General features: G+C 31.7%; 1 protein-coding gene across 1 annotated transcript in view; it reads left to right on the top strand.

Moving 5' to 3' along the window:
• The window catches only part of LOC106684982 (NGFI-A-binding protein homolog), a gene marked incomplete at its 3' end in the record, with an annotated part of 127,923 nt that overhangs the window by 97,215 nt on the left and 8,122 nt on the right, over nt 1–22,586 (top strand). The window lies entirely within an intron of this gene.

Below are 22,586 nucleotides of genomic sequence, written 5' to 3'. Positions count from 1 at the left end.
GTGTGACGTCATTCTCCATTTAACAGACCAAGTAACAGACTCTCAGCCATGTTAAATGTTATTTCGTTTTACCACGGTAAAAGAAGGCAATTTTGAGGCAAGGCAAGGCAATTGTAAAAGAAAAATAGTGTTGGATAGAAGGGATATAAACTTCTATAAACTTATATAGTATAAAAATGAAAGGAATTTATTTTTATCTGACATTGCTAAATGAATCCATAGTTTTCTGACTATAGGGGTATTCATGATGTTGTGTTAAATGTAAAATTTTTTACCATGTTAAATGTTATAACTATAGGATTGTGAGCAGCCCTATTTGAAGTCATGTTAAACGTTAAATGCATAAGAGCCCCTTGTGGATTTTCTCAGCAACATGTTTTATAAGCCTTTATGTTTATAACCTTCCTTCCAGAGCCTCATGTTATTGTTTACTTCAGTTTTGATTTAAGTAATTAAATACAACATGCCTAGAGTGAGTGAAAAGTAGAATTTGTGTGAAAATTTTAGCTAATGAGTGTCTTATTGATCTTCAAACTTGTGAGGAAGAGAATGAAGATGAGATAATTGACAACTGTATTGAAAGTATTCTCCATGTTCTATCATTCAGATATGTAGTTCCATTAAAATTATCCATTCTGGTTTAATAACAGGGATATGAAAACCACAAACACACGAAAGAACTGAGCTGTCACAACAACAAAAATGGCGGCGATCTCAACTGGTCTATTGTGTGACGTCATTCTCCATTTAACAGACTAAGTAACAGACTCTCAGCCATGTTACATGTTATTTCGTTTTACCACGCCAAAAGAAGGCAATTTTTTTCCATTTAACATGAGTTTTTCCATTTAACACGCTTTAACATGTTAAACCAAAGATCATGAATACCCCTAGTATGTACTTAGGACCTGATAAAAGTTAGCAAGAATCAGATAAAATTTTCCATCATCATATTTTTATAAAGTTACTTCCATAAAAAAAAAAAAAAAGTTCCATGCGGAAAAAAGTAATAATTTTTCTGAAACGACTACACAGAAAAAAAAAACTCCTGGAATAAAGAAACAAAAAAAAAACCTAAAGAGAGCGGAAAAATAAGCGAGGAGAGACGACCTTCATTATATTAATCTCTCTCTCCCTCAGTGGGCGGCGAAAAAAAATACAACTTTTTCTTCTCTTGAGGCTTTAATTGTAAGGAACGGTTTTTGCAAAGTGCGCGCTCTACCCCGCCTTTTTAGCAAACAATTAACAATTCAGCCCTTGTCCTGGAACCATAGTCTTTTTTTTGCTTTGGCAATTTTTCATTTGATAATACGTGATCGACATGAGGGACTTATGGAATTCGGTGCGGCCTACTTCTGAAGGGTTATCCATGTATCGATAAACCCATATATCGTCTGAGGATTCGTTTCGATATAATCGATTCTTACATTTTGTTTTTGTTTTTTTTACTTTCATTTGCCATTAAAGGAAATGTATAGTAATAGTACAAGAGCCTAAGAGGAGAAAATAGTCAGTTATTTCACCTCAGTTTTTAATTATTTTAATGAAAACTATGTATAATTACTAGTCAATATTGATGAATCTGCCAATTTTAAAACTTTATTAAAAATCCTTTAGACTTTCTCTCTCTTCCTCTCTAAAGAAGTTGTTACTATACAAGGAGAATTAACCATAGCAACTATAATTAACATCTAAAAAAACTGTTATTTAAATATATACACCTTTCCCTTTTAGAATATTGAGTGAAACAATCCAATGATTGAAGTTAATCCTTTCTCAAAAAATAAATAAATAAATAAAGAAGTGAAAAAAAAGGGTAAAAATTGATTCCTGAAAATAAATGTAATAAAGGAGTTCTCATGGAAACGGAATCATGTTCAAACAAACTTTGCGAAATTTTAACATTTTTCTTTTACAAAAGTACAAACTGCTGCACCTCAGATAGTACAAGAGCCCAAGAGGAGAAAAAAAGGCAGTTTTTTCACCCCAATTTTTAATTATTTTAATGAAAACTATGTATAATTACTAGTCAATATTGATGAGTCTGCCAATTTTAAAACTTTATTAAAAATTTTAATTTTTCATTCAGAGCTCTATATCTTTAAAACTACCAATAACACTAGAAAACTTAATCAAATATCATTTAAAGTAGAATAACTTTGCTAAAATATGAGACCTACTAGAAATATTTAGGTTTAATAGTTTCCGAGATATATATTTTTAAAAAGCAACATTTCATAAAAAATGCACTGAAAAATCAGTAGTTAGTGAATTTATTTTGAGAAAAGTATATCTCAAAAACCATTCGACGTTCAAATTTCTATTAACACTCAAATTAATTTAATGTACTAATTTTTTTTATGATATTTGCGAAAATAAATTGATTTATAGTTGTTCCAACAAAAATTCATGTGCAAAATTTATATTTATAAGTGAATATCATAAAAAATACTACCCCAACGATAATATGTATAATAACCTACTTTATAGTACATTTAACTTCAGTGCTTGCAGACATCTGTACGTCTTATGATTCCTGAGATATAAATTTCTCAAAATAAATCCACTAACAACTGATTTTTTTGTACATTTTTGTACGTAAATTGGGGCTCATATTTCAGCAAATTTACTCTTCTTTAAATAATGTTCTCTTAGATTTTGTAATGTTGTTGGCAGTTTTAAAGATATAGAGCTTCGAATGAAAAATTAATTATTTTTATCATTCTGAAACAGCCGCCATTTTTTATTCCCCTTCCTATACTTGGCAGACTCATCAATTTTGACTATTAATTATACATAGTTTTCATTAAAGTAATAAAAAATTGCGGTGAAATAACTACCTTTTTTCTCTTCTTGGGCTCCTGGGATCAGAGGTACTTTGTACTTTTGTAAAAGAAAAATGTTAAAATTTCGCATAGTTTGTTGAAAGACGGTTCCGTTTCCATGAGAACTCCTTAATTACATTTATTTTCAGGAATCAATTTTTATCCTTTTTTTCACTTCTTTATTTATTTTTTTTAGAAAGGATTAACTTCAACTCGTAGTTCAATCATTGGTTTGTCTTACTCAATATTCTAAAAAGGGAAAGGTGTAAATATTATATTTAAATAACAGTTTTTTTATGTTAATTGTTGCTATGGTTAATGCAAAATTATTCTCCTTGCATAGTAACAACTTCTTTAGGGGGGAAGAGAGAGAAAGTCTAAAGGATACGGTAATGTTGAAAGACCTCCTGAGTTTCTTTGAAATTTTTTTTTCATCCCGTTCTCCTCACTTGGTAAAACGTTCCAACGGGGAACGAAGTTAATACCGGGGAGGGAGTTTATATAAAAAAAAAAAGACTAAAATAAAAAAAAAACTGGAGAACAGACAGAGCTAACTGGAAATATCCTGTAGCCTATGGAGTGGTGCCGAAGGACTACTTGCCTGATGACTTAATACGCCAAAAAGTGAGGCGTACAAATTACATTTGATCCGGAGTGTATGCCTCACCGTGGACAATCGAGAAGAAAAAACTTCGAAAAACAGGATTTGGTTGGGGAGGGGAAGCGGAAAGGGTGCCGCCCGTGCCAGCTCTTTGTTTTCGATCCGTCTTCAGATGTCGCGCCACGGTGTAGGTGAAATTTCCAATTTTCGCGGAAAAAAAGTAAATTTTGAGTCTGTCAGAATAGACTTGGTCAGTCGGAATGTCAGTAAGACAAATGACTAACTGCCAGATTTATCGTATAATACATTTTGAAATCCGATCATTAAAAATTAAAATGAAGTAGTGAATTTAAGTACTATGTTCATATCATGCGTTTTACTTTATTTTTGGTGTCAGATATTAACATATTGACCAAACAAGCTTTCTGTTTGTTATAAATCGACAGGTACACTGCACAAGTATTGCTGTGGTGAGATTTATAGGTTGTGTAGTACAAGGAATGAGTCCACTGACTGGAAGTAACAGTTTATAATGGATTTTTCACATTTTTACTAAATCGGCTCTAACGACATTGATCAAATTCAGTATATCATTGTACAATTAAATTCTCTTAAATATGAGTCTTATTCTCATTGAAATAATCTGACAGGGCTTAAATGCAGATTTAAAAAAAATCGTCTAATTTCCCTTTAATTTTGTTATTTTAATTCAGTTCTCATTGTTAGGAATATTGATATGAAACCTGTTTTGTTGCCATATGTTAAACTGTTGTATTCTTGGCAGAATCATAATTTATATTCGTGATGAAAGGTATGCTCCGGGTGCGGTAAAAAAAAAACTCAAATAGTAGAATTATACTATTTTATTGAGCCAACGTTTCGCCCCACGTTGCAGGGCTTCGTCAGGGCTATTTTGACGGCAGTCAAAACAAAAATGTTTACATAACAAAAATAATTTATATTCCTTATTTCGACCTGGAGGAAACCTGAATTGTGAATTTTTATAGCGACAAAAAAATATAAATTTTTGTTCATAACCTGTTTTTTCTTTGTATTTTTTTTTCTGTACAACAACTAACCTGGAATCCTCACACAAGACTGAAAATACAGGAAACTGCCCGTCTATTTCGACTATTAGATCATTTACTTGACAAACTGTCTAAATTTCCAATAAATTACAAAAAAAACTATTCTATGTAGCTATAATGAGGCCTATCTGAACATGAGTTGAACTTTGGGGCTCCACTAAACTATCGAATTCCTCTCGTAGCCAATCCTTAATCCTTGGTAAAGTCCTCAATGCTCCTTACTTTGTCATAAACAAAATCCTCCATAAAGACAATGTTCCTTATGTAACCGATTTAGCCGAAACCAGATATCAATCCTCTAACCACCCTTCCTCTTCTATTCCTGAAAATCCTCAGAGGCGCCTGAACAAAAGATGGACTCGAGACCTTCAAATAAAGAAAATTATTAGAGTGCTACCAATGGGTACTTTTTCTACATAGCTTTATCATTCCATTATTAACTTAAATAAAATTTACTATATTTTAATATAAATACCGTTGTAAATATTAATAAATAAATTTTAGAAAAACATTAGATTAATTATTTATTATATGATTGTTTGAGAGTGGTTCATTTTATTATTAACATACACCATTTTGATCCATTTTACTCTTAACTTTTATTCTTAAAAAACTCTCCAACGTTTCGGGCCTCAAGCCATTTTCAAGGAGACGACCTATAAACATTTTTTGTTTTTATAATAATTACATTATTTTCTTAACTACATACTGATTTCTTTGGCCATACCTTAAATATTGATGTCATTGATTTTAATCTCATTTGCAGGTAAATTGCCCATGTCACAATCTTTAAAATAAATTAAAAATTAAAATAACATCATAACAATTTCCAAACATTTTTGTGTTTAAATTGATTACTTACATAACTTTTTTTATATCTTAAGTTTAAAAACCCTTTTATTTAAACAATCTCCTCTTTTTCACTTATAACAGTACTATGTAGTTAAGGAAATAATGTAATTATTATAAAAACAAAACATTTTTATAGATTGTTTCCTTGAAAATGGCTTGAGGGCCGAAACGTTGTAGAGTTTTTTAAGAATAAAAGTTGAGAGTAAAATGGGTCAAAATGGTGTATGTTAATAATAAAATGAACCACTCTCAAACAATCATATAATAAATAATTAATCTAATGTTTTTTGAAATTTATTTATTAATATTTACAACAGTATTTATATTAAAATACAGTAAATTTTATGTAAGTTAATAATGGATTGACAAAGTTATGTAGAAAAACTACCCATTGGTACCACTCTAATAATTTTCTATATTAGAAGGTCTCGAGGCCATCTTCTGTTCAGGCGCCTCTGAGGATTGATATCTGGTTTCGGCTAAATCGGTTACATAAGGAACATTGTCTTAATGGAGGATTTTGTTTGTGACAAAGTCTAAGGATCAAAATGTTGCATTTTAATATTAAAAAAACATTTTTTTATTTGAAAACCACAAAAATTGCGATAACTTCAATACAGTGAGCCATGTTATACACGTTATGTTAAATGAAAGTTGTGTCAGGCGCACACCACACAAAATTTTATTTTTTTTCATGCCTGAAGGGAACAATAAGTTTTATAAATTTCACTTGTAACTTCTTTGATAAATAAAATAAAATTTCATTAATACCATCATTCAGCCAACACAAATACCAAATTGGTCTTTAAAGAAGAAATAAAAATTACAGCGTTCATTATTTGCTAAGGAAGTACACCAGGGCTTTCTTAAATTATAGCTTGAAAAAGCTCTGGCAATTCTTTTCAGAATTTCTCTTTTTCTTCAGGCATCATTAAAGTTTTCTTACTCCATGCCTTTACTGTTTTAATAGCCCCAGAGGTTTTGTCACTACGGGTCAGAGAGTCGCAGTTCCAAGAGGAAAAAAATATATAATTTTTTTCTCTCTAGCATTTAGTGGAATCAGAAACCGCAATAGGTACTAATAGACCATTTTTATTATTTGAGAAAATAGTCTTCGGTATTTATATTGTAATTTCACCTGTCTCCCAATCGTTAAAAGAAAAACATTCCATAATATTAGGAAGGAATTAAAGCGCTATGGAAATATTTATTTAGAATAAGAATAAGAAAGTAATTATTAAGATATTTTTTAATATTTAATATTAGTTTTAATACTTCTCAACTATGATTTATAGTTTTCTAGCCTCGATTATGTATTTACAGTATGATAAAATGAAGCAAATATTTATTTCGCATCTAGTGATATTTAACAATCAATGTTAGAAATTCAATTCTGATAATGATAATCTTTAATTACCTTAGGAACCTTAGGAAATAGAGGTCTTCCAGATTTTAGATTTTCTTAGAAGACCTAGAGAGTTAACTTTGGGGATAAAATGATATTGGGAGGAGTTATTATGTTGGAATCCCTCGGGATCATACATAGGAATTTTTTTTTTTTTTAAATACTTTTTATTTATTGAAAAATGTTACAATCTGCCACACAGTTGTGGGCAATAGGTAATAGTGATGAATGATCACATTCATACTAAAATAAATAAATGATGAAAAAAAAAAAATCTCTTTAAAATATATACAAACAGAAGAATAAACAAAATTACCATAATCAAACTATGTATGAAAAAAATAAATAAATAAAATAACATAATGATAAAATAATCTTTAGTCACATTTATACTCTTATATAAAATATACATGAGAATTAGCTCTGAAATTATTCATTATGTTGTTTAGTCTATGAACCTGTTAATGTTTGTTTTAACTTATTTATTCATTTAATTATTTCTTAAAGTTTTGTTTTTTTAAATATATTTATTAGTTTTTTTTAAATTGATCTACTGCTGTGACTATTATATATTTGGTTTTTATTTTATATTACTATCTAATGATAAATTCGTTTAATTTGTTTAATGGATCAAACGTGGAGAGGTCTGAGAGAGTAAAATTGTTATGTAATGGAATAGAATTGTCAAAAAATTAAAATATTTGTATTTATTGTAAAAGGAAAAGTTAGAATATAAATAGAAGAATTATTATTATATCATGTATTGTATACATGCCCGATCATGGATTCATCTTTATTTAAATATCCTCCACAATTCTGCGGTTATAATAAACATATTATAACAAGCACAAGTTATGTGCAGCCATATGTATTATTATTATTATTTTCATGCAAGATAATAGATTTTATAAAGGATCTTATTACTTATAAACAATTATATTGCACTTCAAAGTTCATTCTTGACTCGTATTAATTTCAGGGGTCTCTTAAGTTCCATAGAGTAATGATTGTTCCAGTAATGATGTAGAAACTATTTACATCTTTAATAATTTTTCATTTGTTTATTTATGTTACTTTTTACTTTTTTTACATAATTATTGGATTTCATTAACTTCGATCCAAAGGAAATGAATAATTTTATGTAACAAAAAGTAACATTTTCAGATCAAAACCTTTCCCTTCTTATAATATTTATCTTTTCTGGGATTATTTGTTATATAATTATAAATAATTTAAAATAAAATAAAAGTATCAATAGATTATTTTTTAATTATCCGGCTCCGACAATTCCCACGCTCAATACCATTCATTGTTTGTTCTGATTTCTTTTCTTTTGGTGAAAGTTGTTCTCTTGTACTTTTATGGTATATACCAAAAAAAAAAAAAGTATGAAGGGTTATCCCGTTCACTTGACACATGTTCAAATACATAATTAATTAGTAAATTTTAATTTTATTTTTGTTTTCATTAATTAGTACCATATAAACTTATTTAATAAGCTTACTAAAGATTTTTTTTTTAATTCAAAACATTTTTTGCTAAAATATCCTGCAATAATAACATTTAATACTTAACTAATTTCTTTTCTTGATCCGATAGTTAATGGAAAATTACCAATTAGTCACAGCATTACCTAAGATAGCGATTTTTGCTTCTGCAGCAAGCTTTATTTAGTTTATTTTTTTGAAAATGCTACTTCATAAGAAAATTAAATTAAAATTTTTTTTTTGTAAATAGCATAGATTCAAGAAATATATATTTTTATCGATGGAATGATTTTTATTATTTTCGAGAGAGTTTAGGAAAAATTTAACCAATTTCTGATTTTGAGAATTTAAGGACCTACTGATCTACAGTTTAGTATTTCTGTTTTATTTTCACTTATATTTCATTCAGGGTTCATCTAGACGTAACCAACCTATTCTAACAATGGTGGGGGCGTTGAATTTTCTTTCCGTGGGAAAACCACGAAATATAAGTCAACACCCCCAGGCCAGATTCGAACGGAGCCACTGCAAAACGACCCTTTCACGAAATATACAAAAAGGGAAACTATTGCAATCGTATACAAATCCGAATTGGAGTTATCAACAGAAATATACGTTTTGTAGTCCCCGGAGTCTAAATAACTATTAGTACAAGAACCCAATGATATTCGCATATGAATATAAATTTGGCAAATTAAAATTTGTCCGAACAACTATAAATCAATTTATTTTAGTAAATTTCATGAAAACTACTATTCCTACGAAAATAAACGTCATAAACTACTTTATAGCCCATTAAACTAACTTTAATTTGAGTGCTAAAAGACATCTGTACGTCAAATGGTTTTTGATCTATTGATTTTTCAAAATAAATTCGCAAACTACTGATCTTTCAGTACGTTCTGTACCACATTTGTATGAAATGTTGCTTTTAAACAGCTATATCTCCAGAACTATTAGACTAAAACAAAACTATTTATTGTTAATGAACGTTTCGCCCTCACTTTACAGGGTTTCGCCAGGGCTATCTAGTAGTATAAAGGACAACTGGGTGTTTGTTTATTCATATTGGAAGAAGATAGTCCGGGTGGCGGTCAATAAAGGTATCAAAAATTAAAAGAAAACTATTTATCGTTAATCAACAATTTCGTTGACTCTTTCCATTCTGCAAATGTTATTTCAACTATAGTTTGTTCCACATCCTCCTACATTGTTCCACATTTAAAGAAAATAGACAATACATCTTAAAGCCACCCGTATCCGTATCTTGCGACTTACAAAATAAAATAACATAATGATAAAATAATATATACAATATTTACACAATCGACCTGAGGATCCCTGAGCCCACTCTATCCCCCACGTGTGAGGGGTAGAGCAGAGGTCAAGAGATCCCAGCGCATCCCTCTCGCCGCATCACTGGTAATGAGCCAGTGGAGGCTGAGCAAGTGCGCTAAAGCCGCAAGCACTCAACTTGAGTGGAGAATCTGACCATTGCCAGAACTCCAATTGTCCTTTTTTTGTTTTGGATTGGCCATTCCGTTTCAACCTTCTAGGTGGGCTGTAGGGATGGGTGGAACTAGATAAGGTTTGAACCAAAGGATTAGGATGGTTGGAAAGGTTTATATGGAATTTTGAGAATTTGGTTGGTATGAGATCAAGGAAAAAAGGGATATGAAGGTCATGGTGTAGTGTTCTGTTGGAAACGTAGTAGGGTGCATTAACTATGGTTCTAAGGATTTTGGATTGGAAGGATTGGATACGTTTGATGTTCGACGGTTTAGCTGTTCCCCAAAGTTCAAGTCCGTAGGTCCAGATAGGTCGGAGTCTTATAAATTAGTAGTTTGTTTTCTAGTGAAAGATGAGAGGTCCGGCTGAGAAGTCGGTATAGTTGGCTGAATCGTCTGTTGAGTTTTTGTCTTTTGAGTCTAGTATGTTGGTTCCAGGTGAGTCTTTTGTCCAAAATGAATCCGAGGTATCGCACTGTGTTACAAAATATTGAAAATTGATTGTGAAGCCAAATTGAACAGACTATATATTTACATTGTAACAGTATGTAATAAGTTTAATTTTGTTAGTGACATATACAAATTCTAATTAAATTATGTAAATAGTTTCCGAAGCCAATTAATATATTCATTTATATCACACTTTCGTTTATTTAAAAGAATTCTCATTATCATTGTTAATAGTTGTGTATTATCCAGTCTGTTTTTGTTTATTGTTTTTGTAATGGAGCACTAGACTCAGGTTTTGTTTTATAATTGTATATTGAGTCATGAATGTGTACAAGACTTTGTCTTTCACAAATAAAATAAAATCTAATCTAATCTAACGTTTCGCCCCACTTTGCAGGGCTTCGTCTGGTGGTAGTATTAAGGACAACTGCACAGTTAGTCACGTACTCTCTTCCTCCAATCTACTTCATACGGTCTACTATCTTCTTCCAATATCAATATTATTATCCTTATAAGTGAAAGGAGAATGAGAAAAAGCGTATAAATCAAAAAACTATTGTAAACGTTCCAACGTAAAACTGACTGTGGCTTATTTGGAAGATGGATTATCGCTTTGCGATCAGAAAGCACAATGAGACCATTTCTTTTCTCTCTGCTTTCAATCCTTCATAAATAGCGTTATCTGTTATGAATATGAACCTATCCTCTGAGCAATAAAGCTTCTTAATAAGGCTATGATGAGACCGTGTCTGACATGGGACATACTGACAGGCCATTTGTAGCAATACGTCAGTTAGTTACGGGAAGAGAATGCTACACCTGCCCTAGCTGTGAAGAAACAGGCAAAAAGCCACTAATGAGCAGGTGACTACGGCGATATGACTACTCTTCAAAGGGGGGCGCTCCCTGCATTTGTATTCCGGCCCCGTTTCGAATCATCCCGGCCAGTTCTCCTTTTCGAAGAACTGTGACAAATTGAAAAAATTCATTGGAAAATAATGGTTATTTAGCTAAACCCAGGCATAACTCTCCTCGTTTCTTCACCGATAGAGCTTAAAAACTATTTATAATTTTTCTCTCAGTACCTTGAAGAATGATTGGGGGTTGATTTACCTCTAAAGAAGATTTTTTTATTGGTTAAAAGAAATATATTAATAAAGTAAGAAAGCAGTTGATTTCAGACGAAGGCATTTATGTGAATAAGTTCAGATAGGCTGACAATACTTATCAGTAGGGATAGGATTTTTATGTGCTAAAAAATCTGAAATATGTACATAAATATGTGCTAATAAATTGTCAAATATTTTAAAAAGTATGTATTTATAAATTATGTATTATTCAACAATATAAAATACTAATTAATTAGTAATTTTATAACTTAAAAAAAGTTTCATAAATATGTATTTATATTTTAAAGAAATTATGTTAAAACATGTACAAAAAAATTTACTTAGAGAGAACATAGCTGTTCAATAACAAGACATTAATTAGTAATTGTAATTAAACTAGGGGAATGAAACAAGACTAAGATGAGAAAGGACCATGGGAAGGGGGGGAAACAGAGAAATGGATTGAGGAGTAAACAAACAAATTATAGGAAAATGCTACAGGAATAAGACCCTTGCTCTTTTTAATTGATTCTGAGAAATTCTCGATGTAATTTTGTGTGATAATTTATTATTGTCACTGCTTTTAATTTGTGTTCAAAGAAGAAAATATAGAATTTTTACGCACTGTTTATGATAAATGATAAATTTCACCTTTTAGTTTCTTGCGTTCTCTTGAATTTTACGTAGTTGCTGCGAAAAATGTATTTACAATTGAACAAATAATTTATGGAAATACATGATTCAGGACAAAATATCTAAAAATATGTAAAAAATACCAAATATTTCAGAAAATTTGTGAATTACAACTAAATATGTAACAATATGTAAAAAAGGTCAAATATTTAAAAATATGTGAAATAAAAATGGCTTCTTTTGGCCAGAAATGTCTTGAAACATCGTTAGTTTGTAAGGAATCGCAGATATCATGGTCAGGTAAAAATATTAGAAAACATAAAAATCCTATCCCTAGTTATCAGTAGAGATGCGACACCGAAAACAAAACGTTGATGTTTTCGAACATTCGTTTGAGTAACATAATTTATAAACATTTTGAACTTCGTTCAATGGAATTTAAAATAATAAAAAAATTTATATTAAAATTAATTACATATTTACACTAATTTGATTTAATGATACAAAACCACCATTTGGGGAACAACTGAACATGCCTATTTTTATTTTACGGGCTCCATCCATCACCCAAAGTGCTATAAAGACATCTTTTTTCCTTTGTTAATTTTGATTTATACGTATATATAGTTGACCGTAAAAATTGATATATAAGAAGATGGTCAGGGTTGCGGTCAAAAGAGAAACAAAAATAGTTTACAACTATTTATTTTCCGACGTTTCGCCCCACTTTGCAGGGCTTCATCAGGGCTGTTCGAAGGAATTGGTTGAACAGCAAATTGTTTTGTTCAACCGATTCATTTGAAAGTCCTGCAAAGTGGGTCGAAACGTCGGAAAATAAATAGTTGTAAACTATTTTTGTTTCTCTTTTGACCGCAACCCTGACAATCGTCTTATATATTTTTCATTTCATTTTACGTCCTACCATTTTCTTCATAATTTGATATAATACATTTTTCTTTTACCATTTTCTCGAAAACTGTTCTAACGACCTTGATGTAACTTTTGATATCAATGAACTTTATTTTCAGCTTGGAGCTATCCTCATTGACGTAGTATGACAGTACTTAAATGGCTAATTTCCGTATAATACAAAAGTTAGGTGCATTATATCAGACCATAACATGTTATACAGCTTCTTGAGTTACATTACCCAGACTCGGTTTAATTAGAGCGTTGTTCGATTCCTGCCAATGAAAAAAAAATTGATATTGTTCGATGCTGCGGAGTAAAAAGCGTCCATCTCGACCAGAGCTTTTTTACAGCACTAAAAACCTTTCTCAGAAACTGCTCCACCTCGGATGAAGAAATTTCTTCTTTCAACGCCGGACGCCATTTTTTAATTCAACCCTTCCTCTGGCAACCTACCGCAGTTGATTAAACTGACTTCTTTTCCTTTTTTTTGGAGGGGGGGGGAGAGTTTTTTTAACTTTGCTTCGTTACGTTTTAGTTAAAATTTATAACAATGGAGAAACTCATAAAACAGAGGAGAAAGATATTAAGGTTTGATCATAATATGAAATAGGTTTATTGCAAAATTACTTTTTCTTCCACAAGGCTCCAACTGTGCCTCACCAATAGCACCAAAATTACTTTTTATTATTTATATTTTTTACAAATAGCTACAAAAATGAAAATTTATAGTGTGCTCTAAGCTTCCTATTTTATCATTACGCCGTTTCCGGAAGCGTTCTGTCGAACAAGGAAGATTTTTTTTTTGTTGCAGCCGACAACTTATGCTTAGGTTATAAAGGTTAGAAATTTTTTAGGTTTTACATTAAATAATTATTTATTAAATAAATCAAAATTGTATCCTTGCTAAGTCTCAACACTTTTATTTCATCAATAGTCCAACGTTTCGGCCATTTCAGCCATCCTCAAGGACATCTTGAATTATAAATTATCACCTCACATCAAAATTTAAAAATTGTTTTGCAGGGTATTCTGCCCAGGTCATTATAAGTTAAACACACCCTATTTTTTAAAAATTCTTAAATACTTAAAACTTTTAATTTTCAATTTATCCACACTATCACTACCATATAAACAAACTATTTTTTGAAATAGTAGTTAGTTTTTTAATTAATTGATTTTTTCTTCTCTCTATATAAGTTATTATTAAGTGTTGCCATAATGTTTTATGACCAATAAATGTCATTATAAAATTAATATTACTTTTGTAATTGTTCTAAAGAGACCTAGTCCTATAATAATAAACTAGTTTTCATTTATAATAAGATAGTCAGGGTTGCGTTCAAAAAATAGTTTACAACTATTTATTTTCCGACGTTTCGCCCCACTTTGCAGGGCTTCATCAGGGCTAAAAAGATACAAAATGATACAATGATAAGAATAAAAATACAAAGATAGGATACAATGATAAGAATAAAAGCAAGTAACAATGGCAAGAGTAAAAATTTCTTTATAAAAATACGTAAAATATAAAGCTAAAAAAGTACAGGAGATGCACATAAAACAAAAACAATACGGGGAAAAAAATAAAATTAAAAAAATATATATAGAGATAAAATAATCGTCATGAAAGAATAATAAAAATAAGTTTATTTCGATTTCAAATACGTCGCGTATACAGGAAGTAGTGATAAAGAATTGACGAAAAATGAAAAATGATAAGAGAAAAATACAAAATGATTTTTTTTTTTTCTTTCCCCGTATTGTTTTTGTTTTATGTGTATCTTCTGTACTTTTTTAGCTTTATATTTTACGTAGTTTTATAAAGAAATTTTTACTCTTGCCATTGTTACTTGTTTTTATGCTTATCATTGTATTTTTATTCTTGTCATTGTATCATTTTGTATCTTTTTAGTCCTGATGAAGCCCCGCTAAATGGGGCGAAACGTCGGAAAATAAATATTTGTAAACTATTTTTGTTTCACTTTTGACCGCAACCCTGACCATCTTATATATCAATTTTTACGGTCAACTATATATACATATATTTTTCATTTCATTTTACGTCCGACCATTTTCTTCATAATTTGATACAATACGGTCAAACATTAATATATATAATTTTTTTCATTGTTCTGCAAAATTAGAATGGATATTTTTAACATTAACATGGACAAATTAGACAATTCATTATATAAAACTATTTTTATGCCTAATCACAATTTCATAACGTAATGATATAATAACGAAAGGGAACGTGGGAACTCAGAAATTGAATAATCATAAAGTAAGAAAAAAAAATTCGCTAGAGCAATAAAGATTAGGACACGCCCTATAAATGGACATTTAGCATTGACCAAATGAAATAAATAGTGAGTTAATTTGACAACTCCCTGTTGGGGGAAGTATGTAAATAGAACAAGCCTATCTTTGGAGCGGGTTCCGCTGACTGATTGAACCGGTTCCTGTACTCCGTCCCGGGGAGAAAAAACGAATTTTCACACAAAGCAGCCACCGACAGAATGTCATTTACTAAATTCGGTCAACGAAAGTTAAAATATGTCAACAGCTCAAACTTTCAGGCGCCTGTATTAATTTTATATCTAGAGGTAGTATGACGAATCTACTGTATCTAAAATTGAAAATCTCAGTCTGGTTTAGACTTAGACTGCAATGGAGGTCATTGTCATGTGTTCACTGAGGATCCACTTGGCCGAGGGCCACGATCTTGGTGGCCCCCTAACTCCTAACGATCGATAGCATATTACGAGTTTGTTTACCAGTATTATATATATTTATTTTTATTTTTATTTTATACCAGATCGGCCTGGTGGGCCGTACATAGTTGATATAACCGTTATATTATATATAAATTTTTTAACAGTTGATTATGGGGGGTATAGTCTCGTACAAAAGACACCCCTAACTATATACAATGTCCTTATTAAAAGAAAAAAATAATAAAACAAATAGATAAGAATAATGCTTCTTAATAAAAGAGGAAAGTAAAATTAATAACAAAAAATAATGATATTGGTACACTTAAATAAAACAAACAATTGTCCTCTAATAGTAAAAAGAAACAAATCAATAAGTTTATAACAGAATGTCATGCAGCAGTCTGGGCTTCAGTCTTCGGGTTGAGGTTGGGTTTCCCAGGTTGTAGGTCACTGCTCCTTTAACTGTCGGCAACTGGGCGTGGAACTTCATGAACCGTTTTTTGATATAATCCTCTATTGACTCCACTTGTAATTCGCGATGCAATTGGATATTTCTTATGAACTAAGGAGCATTAACTGCGATTCTAAGGACTTTATTTTGAAAAGATTGTAGTTTTTTTTCCATTTCGTAAAGGATGCCGCTCCCTAGACTTCACAGCCGTACATCAGCAGTGGCCTGGGGATTGTTTTAAATATAAGAACAGTTGTTTCTGGTTTTAGTTTGGAATTTCTGTTTAGGATTGCTAACCTTGCATAGGTTTGAGTTAGTTTGATATATAAAATAAATACTGATCCAAAAATTAAAACTAATCAAAAATGAACTGAGATGGACGTTTTGTTTCAAGAATGATTGAGTAGTTTATTATTGATGGTTATTAATTAATTTATTCACAGTATGTAAGGAGAACATTATTCGAAAGTAGTGCGATGCATCCCGGAATAAAACATAAAATTCTGGGGTACGCGTTCGACATAACAATCCTAGGAAGTGACCCAGATGACATGGAAAGACTCTATTAGAGAAATGCAGTAAAGCGGCTTGCATGTAAATGAAGATAATACCAAGTATATGGTTGTTAACCTAAAACTGCAATCTAAAGACATGGCAAATAGTTTCCGAAAGTAGACAGTTTCAAATAATAATAAACAAAGGAATAACCACATTTCCCAAATCACACGCAAATCCATAACTGTACTCAAACAATTCCGTAACTCCATTCCTCAGAACACTCGTCAGTTCCTAGTATCCTCTCTCGTCTTCCCCCACTTCGACTACGGATCCTTGGTGTATGGAGGGCTATCTGCAGGACTAGAGTTGAGACTGAAGAGACTCATGAATTGCTTTATAAGATTTATCTTTGGGTTCCCTAGGCGCTCTCAAGTCTCCCGCTGAAGTGGCTCTACCCAACCTCCCGAAGGCAATACCTCCTTGGTGTTTTTCTATTCCAAGTTCTTAACATCAAAAAACCTACCTATATCATAGATCTCCTCACTCTTCGTTCATCCATCCACTCAATAAACACCAGATCCCATCCGAATGATTTATATATGCCCTCCTATAGAACCTCCTTCTTTAGCAAACCCTTCGTCATACGTGCAACCTCCTTCTGGAATTCTCTTCTTTAAACAACACCTATTCCTTCATTTATTGAATAATCAAACCTCCACATCTTTGTAATCAAATAAATAGGCATGTATTGATTAACATTATAAACAGTAGTAAAGCCAATATACCAATGTTCATTCTACTATCTGAAAATTTGTTAACGCTTGCCAGATAAAGATCTCACTATATGAACCATGTATTTATTCTTAGGAGACATATGTCCCAGAATAAAGTTATTTTATCATTTCATTTCAAAGTCCTCCCTACAATTACAGCAGCGAACTGAACCAAGGGCGAACCTTAACACACGGAGGAGAGGAACTAACAATAGATTTCTTGCAGAGACTGGTCAGTCATATCTCGGGGTATGAAGGTAATTAGGTTAAGATGAGCAAGTAATCTATCTGGACGCCTCAATAAATATGAATGCTAGTATAGTTAGCAAAAGACCACTTGGGAGGCTAAAAACCGTATAGACAGAACCGACAAAGATGTGCAAGAGCAGTATGCACCAAACTGGAAAGCTGTACCCCAACATAGTCAGGCGTGGAGAAGGTTGGTCCAACCGGCCAAAAAAGATCTACACGGTCTGTAGAGCTAACTGAAAAAAAAGGAAATGCTATATTCATTTAAAAAAAAAAAATTCAAAGTAAAAATAATAAGTAAAGTTAATTAAAATGTAATTCTTTAACACCCTACACGAATGGAAATTCGATAAATAAGAAGAACAATATCTGATAGTGCTAATAATGTCAACATAGACCTTATCAATGTTTCTCGTGTCGACACCTACATCGCTCATGGTCGTTCATCGTACACAATAGTAACTGCCATAGATTCTATTCTATCTTGTTTCTGACAGTAGTCCTTCCATGTCTGATTCTGACATACAATCAGTTTTAATATTTAATTAATCTATCCAGAGGTATCTAGAGATGGAATAAATGTTTTTTCCGATCATAAATAATTACAAACCGATTTGTTTTTCTCCAAAAAAAAAAAAAATAATAACTATTTATAAGGACTATAAATGACAAATAGACAGGTGTCAGTTTCCACTTAGCTGTGACGTAAGTAGGAACATTCCTTCCAACTTACATTATTCATGGTTCATATGTGTCGTTGCCGTATTGACTTTTTCATACGTATACATTCCCTCTTTCTTTTACCATAAAAAAGATATATCAATACATAATTCAAAAGCTGTAATTTTCATCTTTTATCATAACTTGAAGAAACTTTCTAGCATATTGAAAACAGCTTAACGGCTTATAAATATCTTGTTGAGTCCAAGAATATAGGTTGTAAGTATAAAATCCGTAAAAAAAAAAAGAAAGATTAAAAACAATTTTGCTGCTCTAGTATGATAATTAACTATTAATATCAAGCCTCGTAATTATAGATACATATATGCATCTAACATTTTTTTTTTTTTAATAATATTTTCTAACCATATTATGTAGAAAGAAAGAAATATTAATCATTATTCTAGCAGATTGGCGAGTTGAAATTTTAGATTTAAGAGGTTGATGGGCAATCGCAGGATGGATCGAGATAATGTTATTTCTTGAAGAAGTTTGTCGGGGGGTGCGGTCAGTAAAGAACAACATAAATAAACAAAACAATATTTATTTATTTTATGCCGACGTTTCGACCTGAGTTTCAGGTCTTCATCAGGGATAGTGGCGTGTAAAGGGGACGGGAAGATGCTAACTCGTAGATGGTTGACCGTATATTAATGCTTGAAGAAGTTTGTCGGGGGGTGCGGTCAGTAAAGAACAACATAAATAAACAAAACAATATTTATTTATTTTATGCCGACGTTTCGACCTGAGTTTCAGGTCTTCATCAGGGATAGTGGCGTGTAAAGGGAACGGGAAGATGCTAACTGACCCCTTTACACGCCACTATCCCTGATGAAGACCTGAAACTCAGGTCGAAACGTCGGCATAAAATAAATAAATATTGTTTTGTTTATTTATGTTGTTCTTTACTAACCGCACCCCCCGACAAACTTCTTCAAGCATTAATGTTATTTCTGTTCTAATGAATATTTTGTTCTTTATACGGATACCCTGTAGGATATCAGGGAAGAACGTATTCTTTTGCGTCACCATATAATGCGTAGAGGAGCGTTTAGCTTCGCTATCGGTTTCTTGCCTTATTTTTGATTTTTACCTCATCTCTCGGTCTTCCAGAGACGACATCCTTTTTCGGCCTCTAGGTCTTCTAAAGTCAGCGGCGTCCATATTCTTCAGTGGAATTCACTGTTCCTCTATCCTGATGACAAGGCCGAACTACTTCAGCTGTAGAGTCTCAAGGACCTCCTTCATCGATGACTCCCCGTTCTCTCTTAAGCTCTCATTGCGGATATTGTCCCTTCTTGTTTAGCCAACAATCTCACTGAGAAACCTCATTTCTACAGCATTTTCCGAAAAAAAAAATCTGTAACCAAAATGGCTCTAATGATTGTAATGAAACGCTTAAAAGTTTTCTCCTTAAAGCCGATTTTCTTTTAATTTTTGGAATAAACCCTGCAAAAAATATGAAAAATATTTATGAAGAAAACTCAATTTTATTTAGCATAATTTACATGGTGTAGATGAACACTTGAAAAGTAATTAAATTATTTATAATCTTAATTTTTTCTAGAGACTGGTAACTTTTTAATAAATAATTCAAATTTTATAAGGTCTCAAAACCTTTTATTTCTCTTATAAGTCCGACGTTTCGCCCAATCCGGCCATCTTCAGGGACAATCTACTTAATACAACTTTGAAATTATATTTAAATTATATAATTCCAAAGTTTCAGTCAGTAAATAGATGTGATAAAAGTTTAAGGAATAGTGTCTGCTGATGAATGATTTTGACTTTGTTTTAAGTGATATTTGGCTAATTAGATATTGATGTTTTGATCTGGGCAGAATAGCCTGCATGAAGTTAGAGTTGTTTAAATTATATGGTTTCAAAGTTGTATTAAGTAGATTGTCCCTGAAGATGGCCGGATTGGCCGAAACGTCGGACTTATAAGAGAAATAATAGGTTTTGAGACTATAATGGATTAAATTTGAATTATTTATTAAAAAGTAATTAAATTATTTTAAGAACAAAACAAAAAAAAAATGTTATATGTAGATTCTCATAGAAAACCTTTTTTTTATCGTTATTGTTTTTTTTATCTTATTGTTTTCATAGAAAACATTTTTGTTACAATTTTATTGGGATGTAATACTTGTTGCACAATAGTCATCATAGAAGCAATTGGTTCCCCTTTAAGAGGGAATATTGGTTCCCCTCAGCTGTCAATGGGCTCTATTGTGCGAAGGATGGACTTATAATTGCCCCAGACAAAGATGGTTAGGTAGCAAAAGGGATCAATAAATCAATAGAGGTGAGGTGTCGACTGCCGGAGTATGGGCAGGTAAGAACCTACTATAGTGGCGCGTGCCTCCACACAGGCAAAAACCTACCAACTCCTCTTTGTGGAAAGAGGCTGGGTCTGTCCTTTGTGGTCTAGTCTGTAAGGGTTAGGGTAAACAGTCTAGTAACCTATAGTCAACAGTGCAAGGGGTGTCAAAGGAACGAAATCCCCCCCCCCCTCGCCCAAGAAGTGTGCTAAGTAGCAGGTGAATTAAGAATCGAATCAAAGAATCGACCCATCGAATCGAAGGTCGCCAGTCTTCGCTTTCACCGATCCTATCTCTTCATTTATTATATTTTCATGTTGAAATAATTTTTAAATTAACAGTAAAAGTTATTATACGATTATTTTAATTAAAATTAAATTAAATATGTACCGTCACAACACAATAAGGATCAGGAGTTCAGTACTTTCTTAGGAAGTACTGTTACTAGACCAACGGTTGTGCAAGGAGGTGATTCCCAATTAAGAATACCCAATTTATGAGGCTTCGAACTCGGGTCCTTCGAGTTAATAGCATTGCGCCTGACCACGGTGCCACGGCGCTCCCGCAATTAAATTAAAAAACTAATTTAATTTTTTATAATCAAGAAAGGAAGAATAAAATGTTGATTTTTTGCATTATATTTAAATACTTGAGAGTTGAAATAGGTTTGTGAATTAGCTATCATAGAATCATTTGAAAGTATTGTCCTAGCGACTGATTCGCATAAAAGAATCACAATTCACTTGAAGTCGGTCAATTCTATATTTAGAAGAGTCGAAAAAATTAGAGTATGTGGTGTTTTATTTTATTAAGGATCACTAATTAACTTTTAAGTTGTTTTTGATTTGACGAAGAAACTCTCTGCAATTTGTAGACCGGGTGTCGGTCAATAAAGGTATCATAATAGTGAAAGAAAACAAAATACTGGAGAAGTTTGTAGGGGGGTGCGGTCAGCAAAGAACAACATACATAAACAAAAGCATATTTATTTATTTTATGCCGACGTTTCGACCTGAGTTTCAGGTCTTCATCAGGGGTTATGGCATAGAAGGTAGGCTCGCAACTGTATCTCTGTTACTATTGCAACTATCTACACCTCAAAACTAAATATTGTTTACCAACGTTTCGCCTCACTCTGCAGGGCTTCATCGGAGTCCTGCAAAGTGGGGCGAAACGTCGGTTAACAATAAACAGTTTTCACTTACAATTTTGATGCCTTTATTGACCGACACAGTGGTGAAACGTCACTGATCATCAACGCCATTTATTTCATATTTATTTATTTTGTTTCTTATATATTCACTGACATATTTGTGATAGTATATTTTACGACTTAAGAAATTTAAATTCAAATTCTATTGTTCTATTACAACAACCTACTAAGGGTTGTTGATATGTTAGGGTTTAATCCAAAAATATGTGCAACTTGGGCATTCCTAAAAAATATAGGTAATTGTTACATTGTTATTAGAATATCGATATTTCGGAGGCCTCTGTTTTTTCAATATTTAGATGTCTATTTTAAAGTTAACGAAGATGAGAAAAAATATATTGGCAACATAATTGAGATTAATAAAATTAAAAATTCTAATCATTTTTAATATAAGTCATTTCAAGTTTAAATAAAGGTAATTTAATCCATGATGATCAACTTGGGCTACGAATTGCATATGTAATTAAAAAAACATACATTTTTTAAAGAAATTCATAATGTTTCAAAGATCTCCTAAGGTAATATTTATTAGTATATAATAGGGTACTTTTATACGAAATACGTTTCTTTTATTCACCATGTGATGGTAATTTCTTTAAGCGACTTTAATAAAGATTAGATAAAGAGGCTTTTCTCTAAGCATATACTTACTAAAAGGTTCTTAAGTTAAGGATTTAAGGAAACTTACTTAAGGTAGACTTAGGTTTACATATACATATATATATGAGGAGAAGATGGTTGGGGGTGCGGTCAATGAAACACAAATAAGTA

This window comes from Halyomorpha halys, unplaced genomic scaffold (genome assembly GCF_000696795.3).
Source record: "Halyomorpha halys isolate HHAL.00 unplaced genomic scaffold, Hhal_1.1 Scaffold641.1, whole genome shotgun sequence".
Classification (NCBI taxonomy): domain Eukaryota; kingdom Metazoa; phylum Arthropoda; class Insecta; order Hemiptera; family Pentatomidae; genus Halyomorpha; species Halyomorpha halys.
Note: the sequence above shows the minus strand (reverse complement) of the source record. Positions and strands in the feature narration are given on the sequence as shown.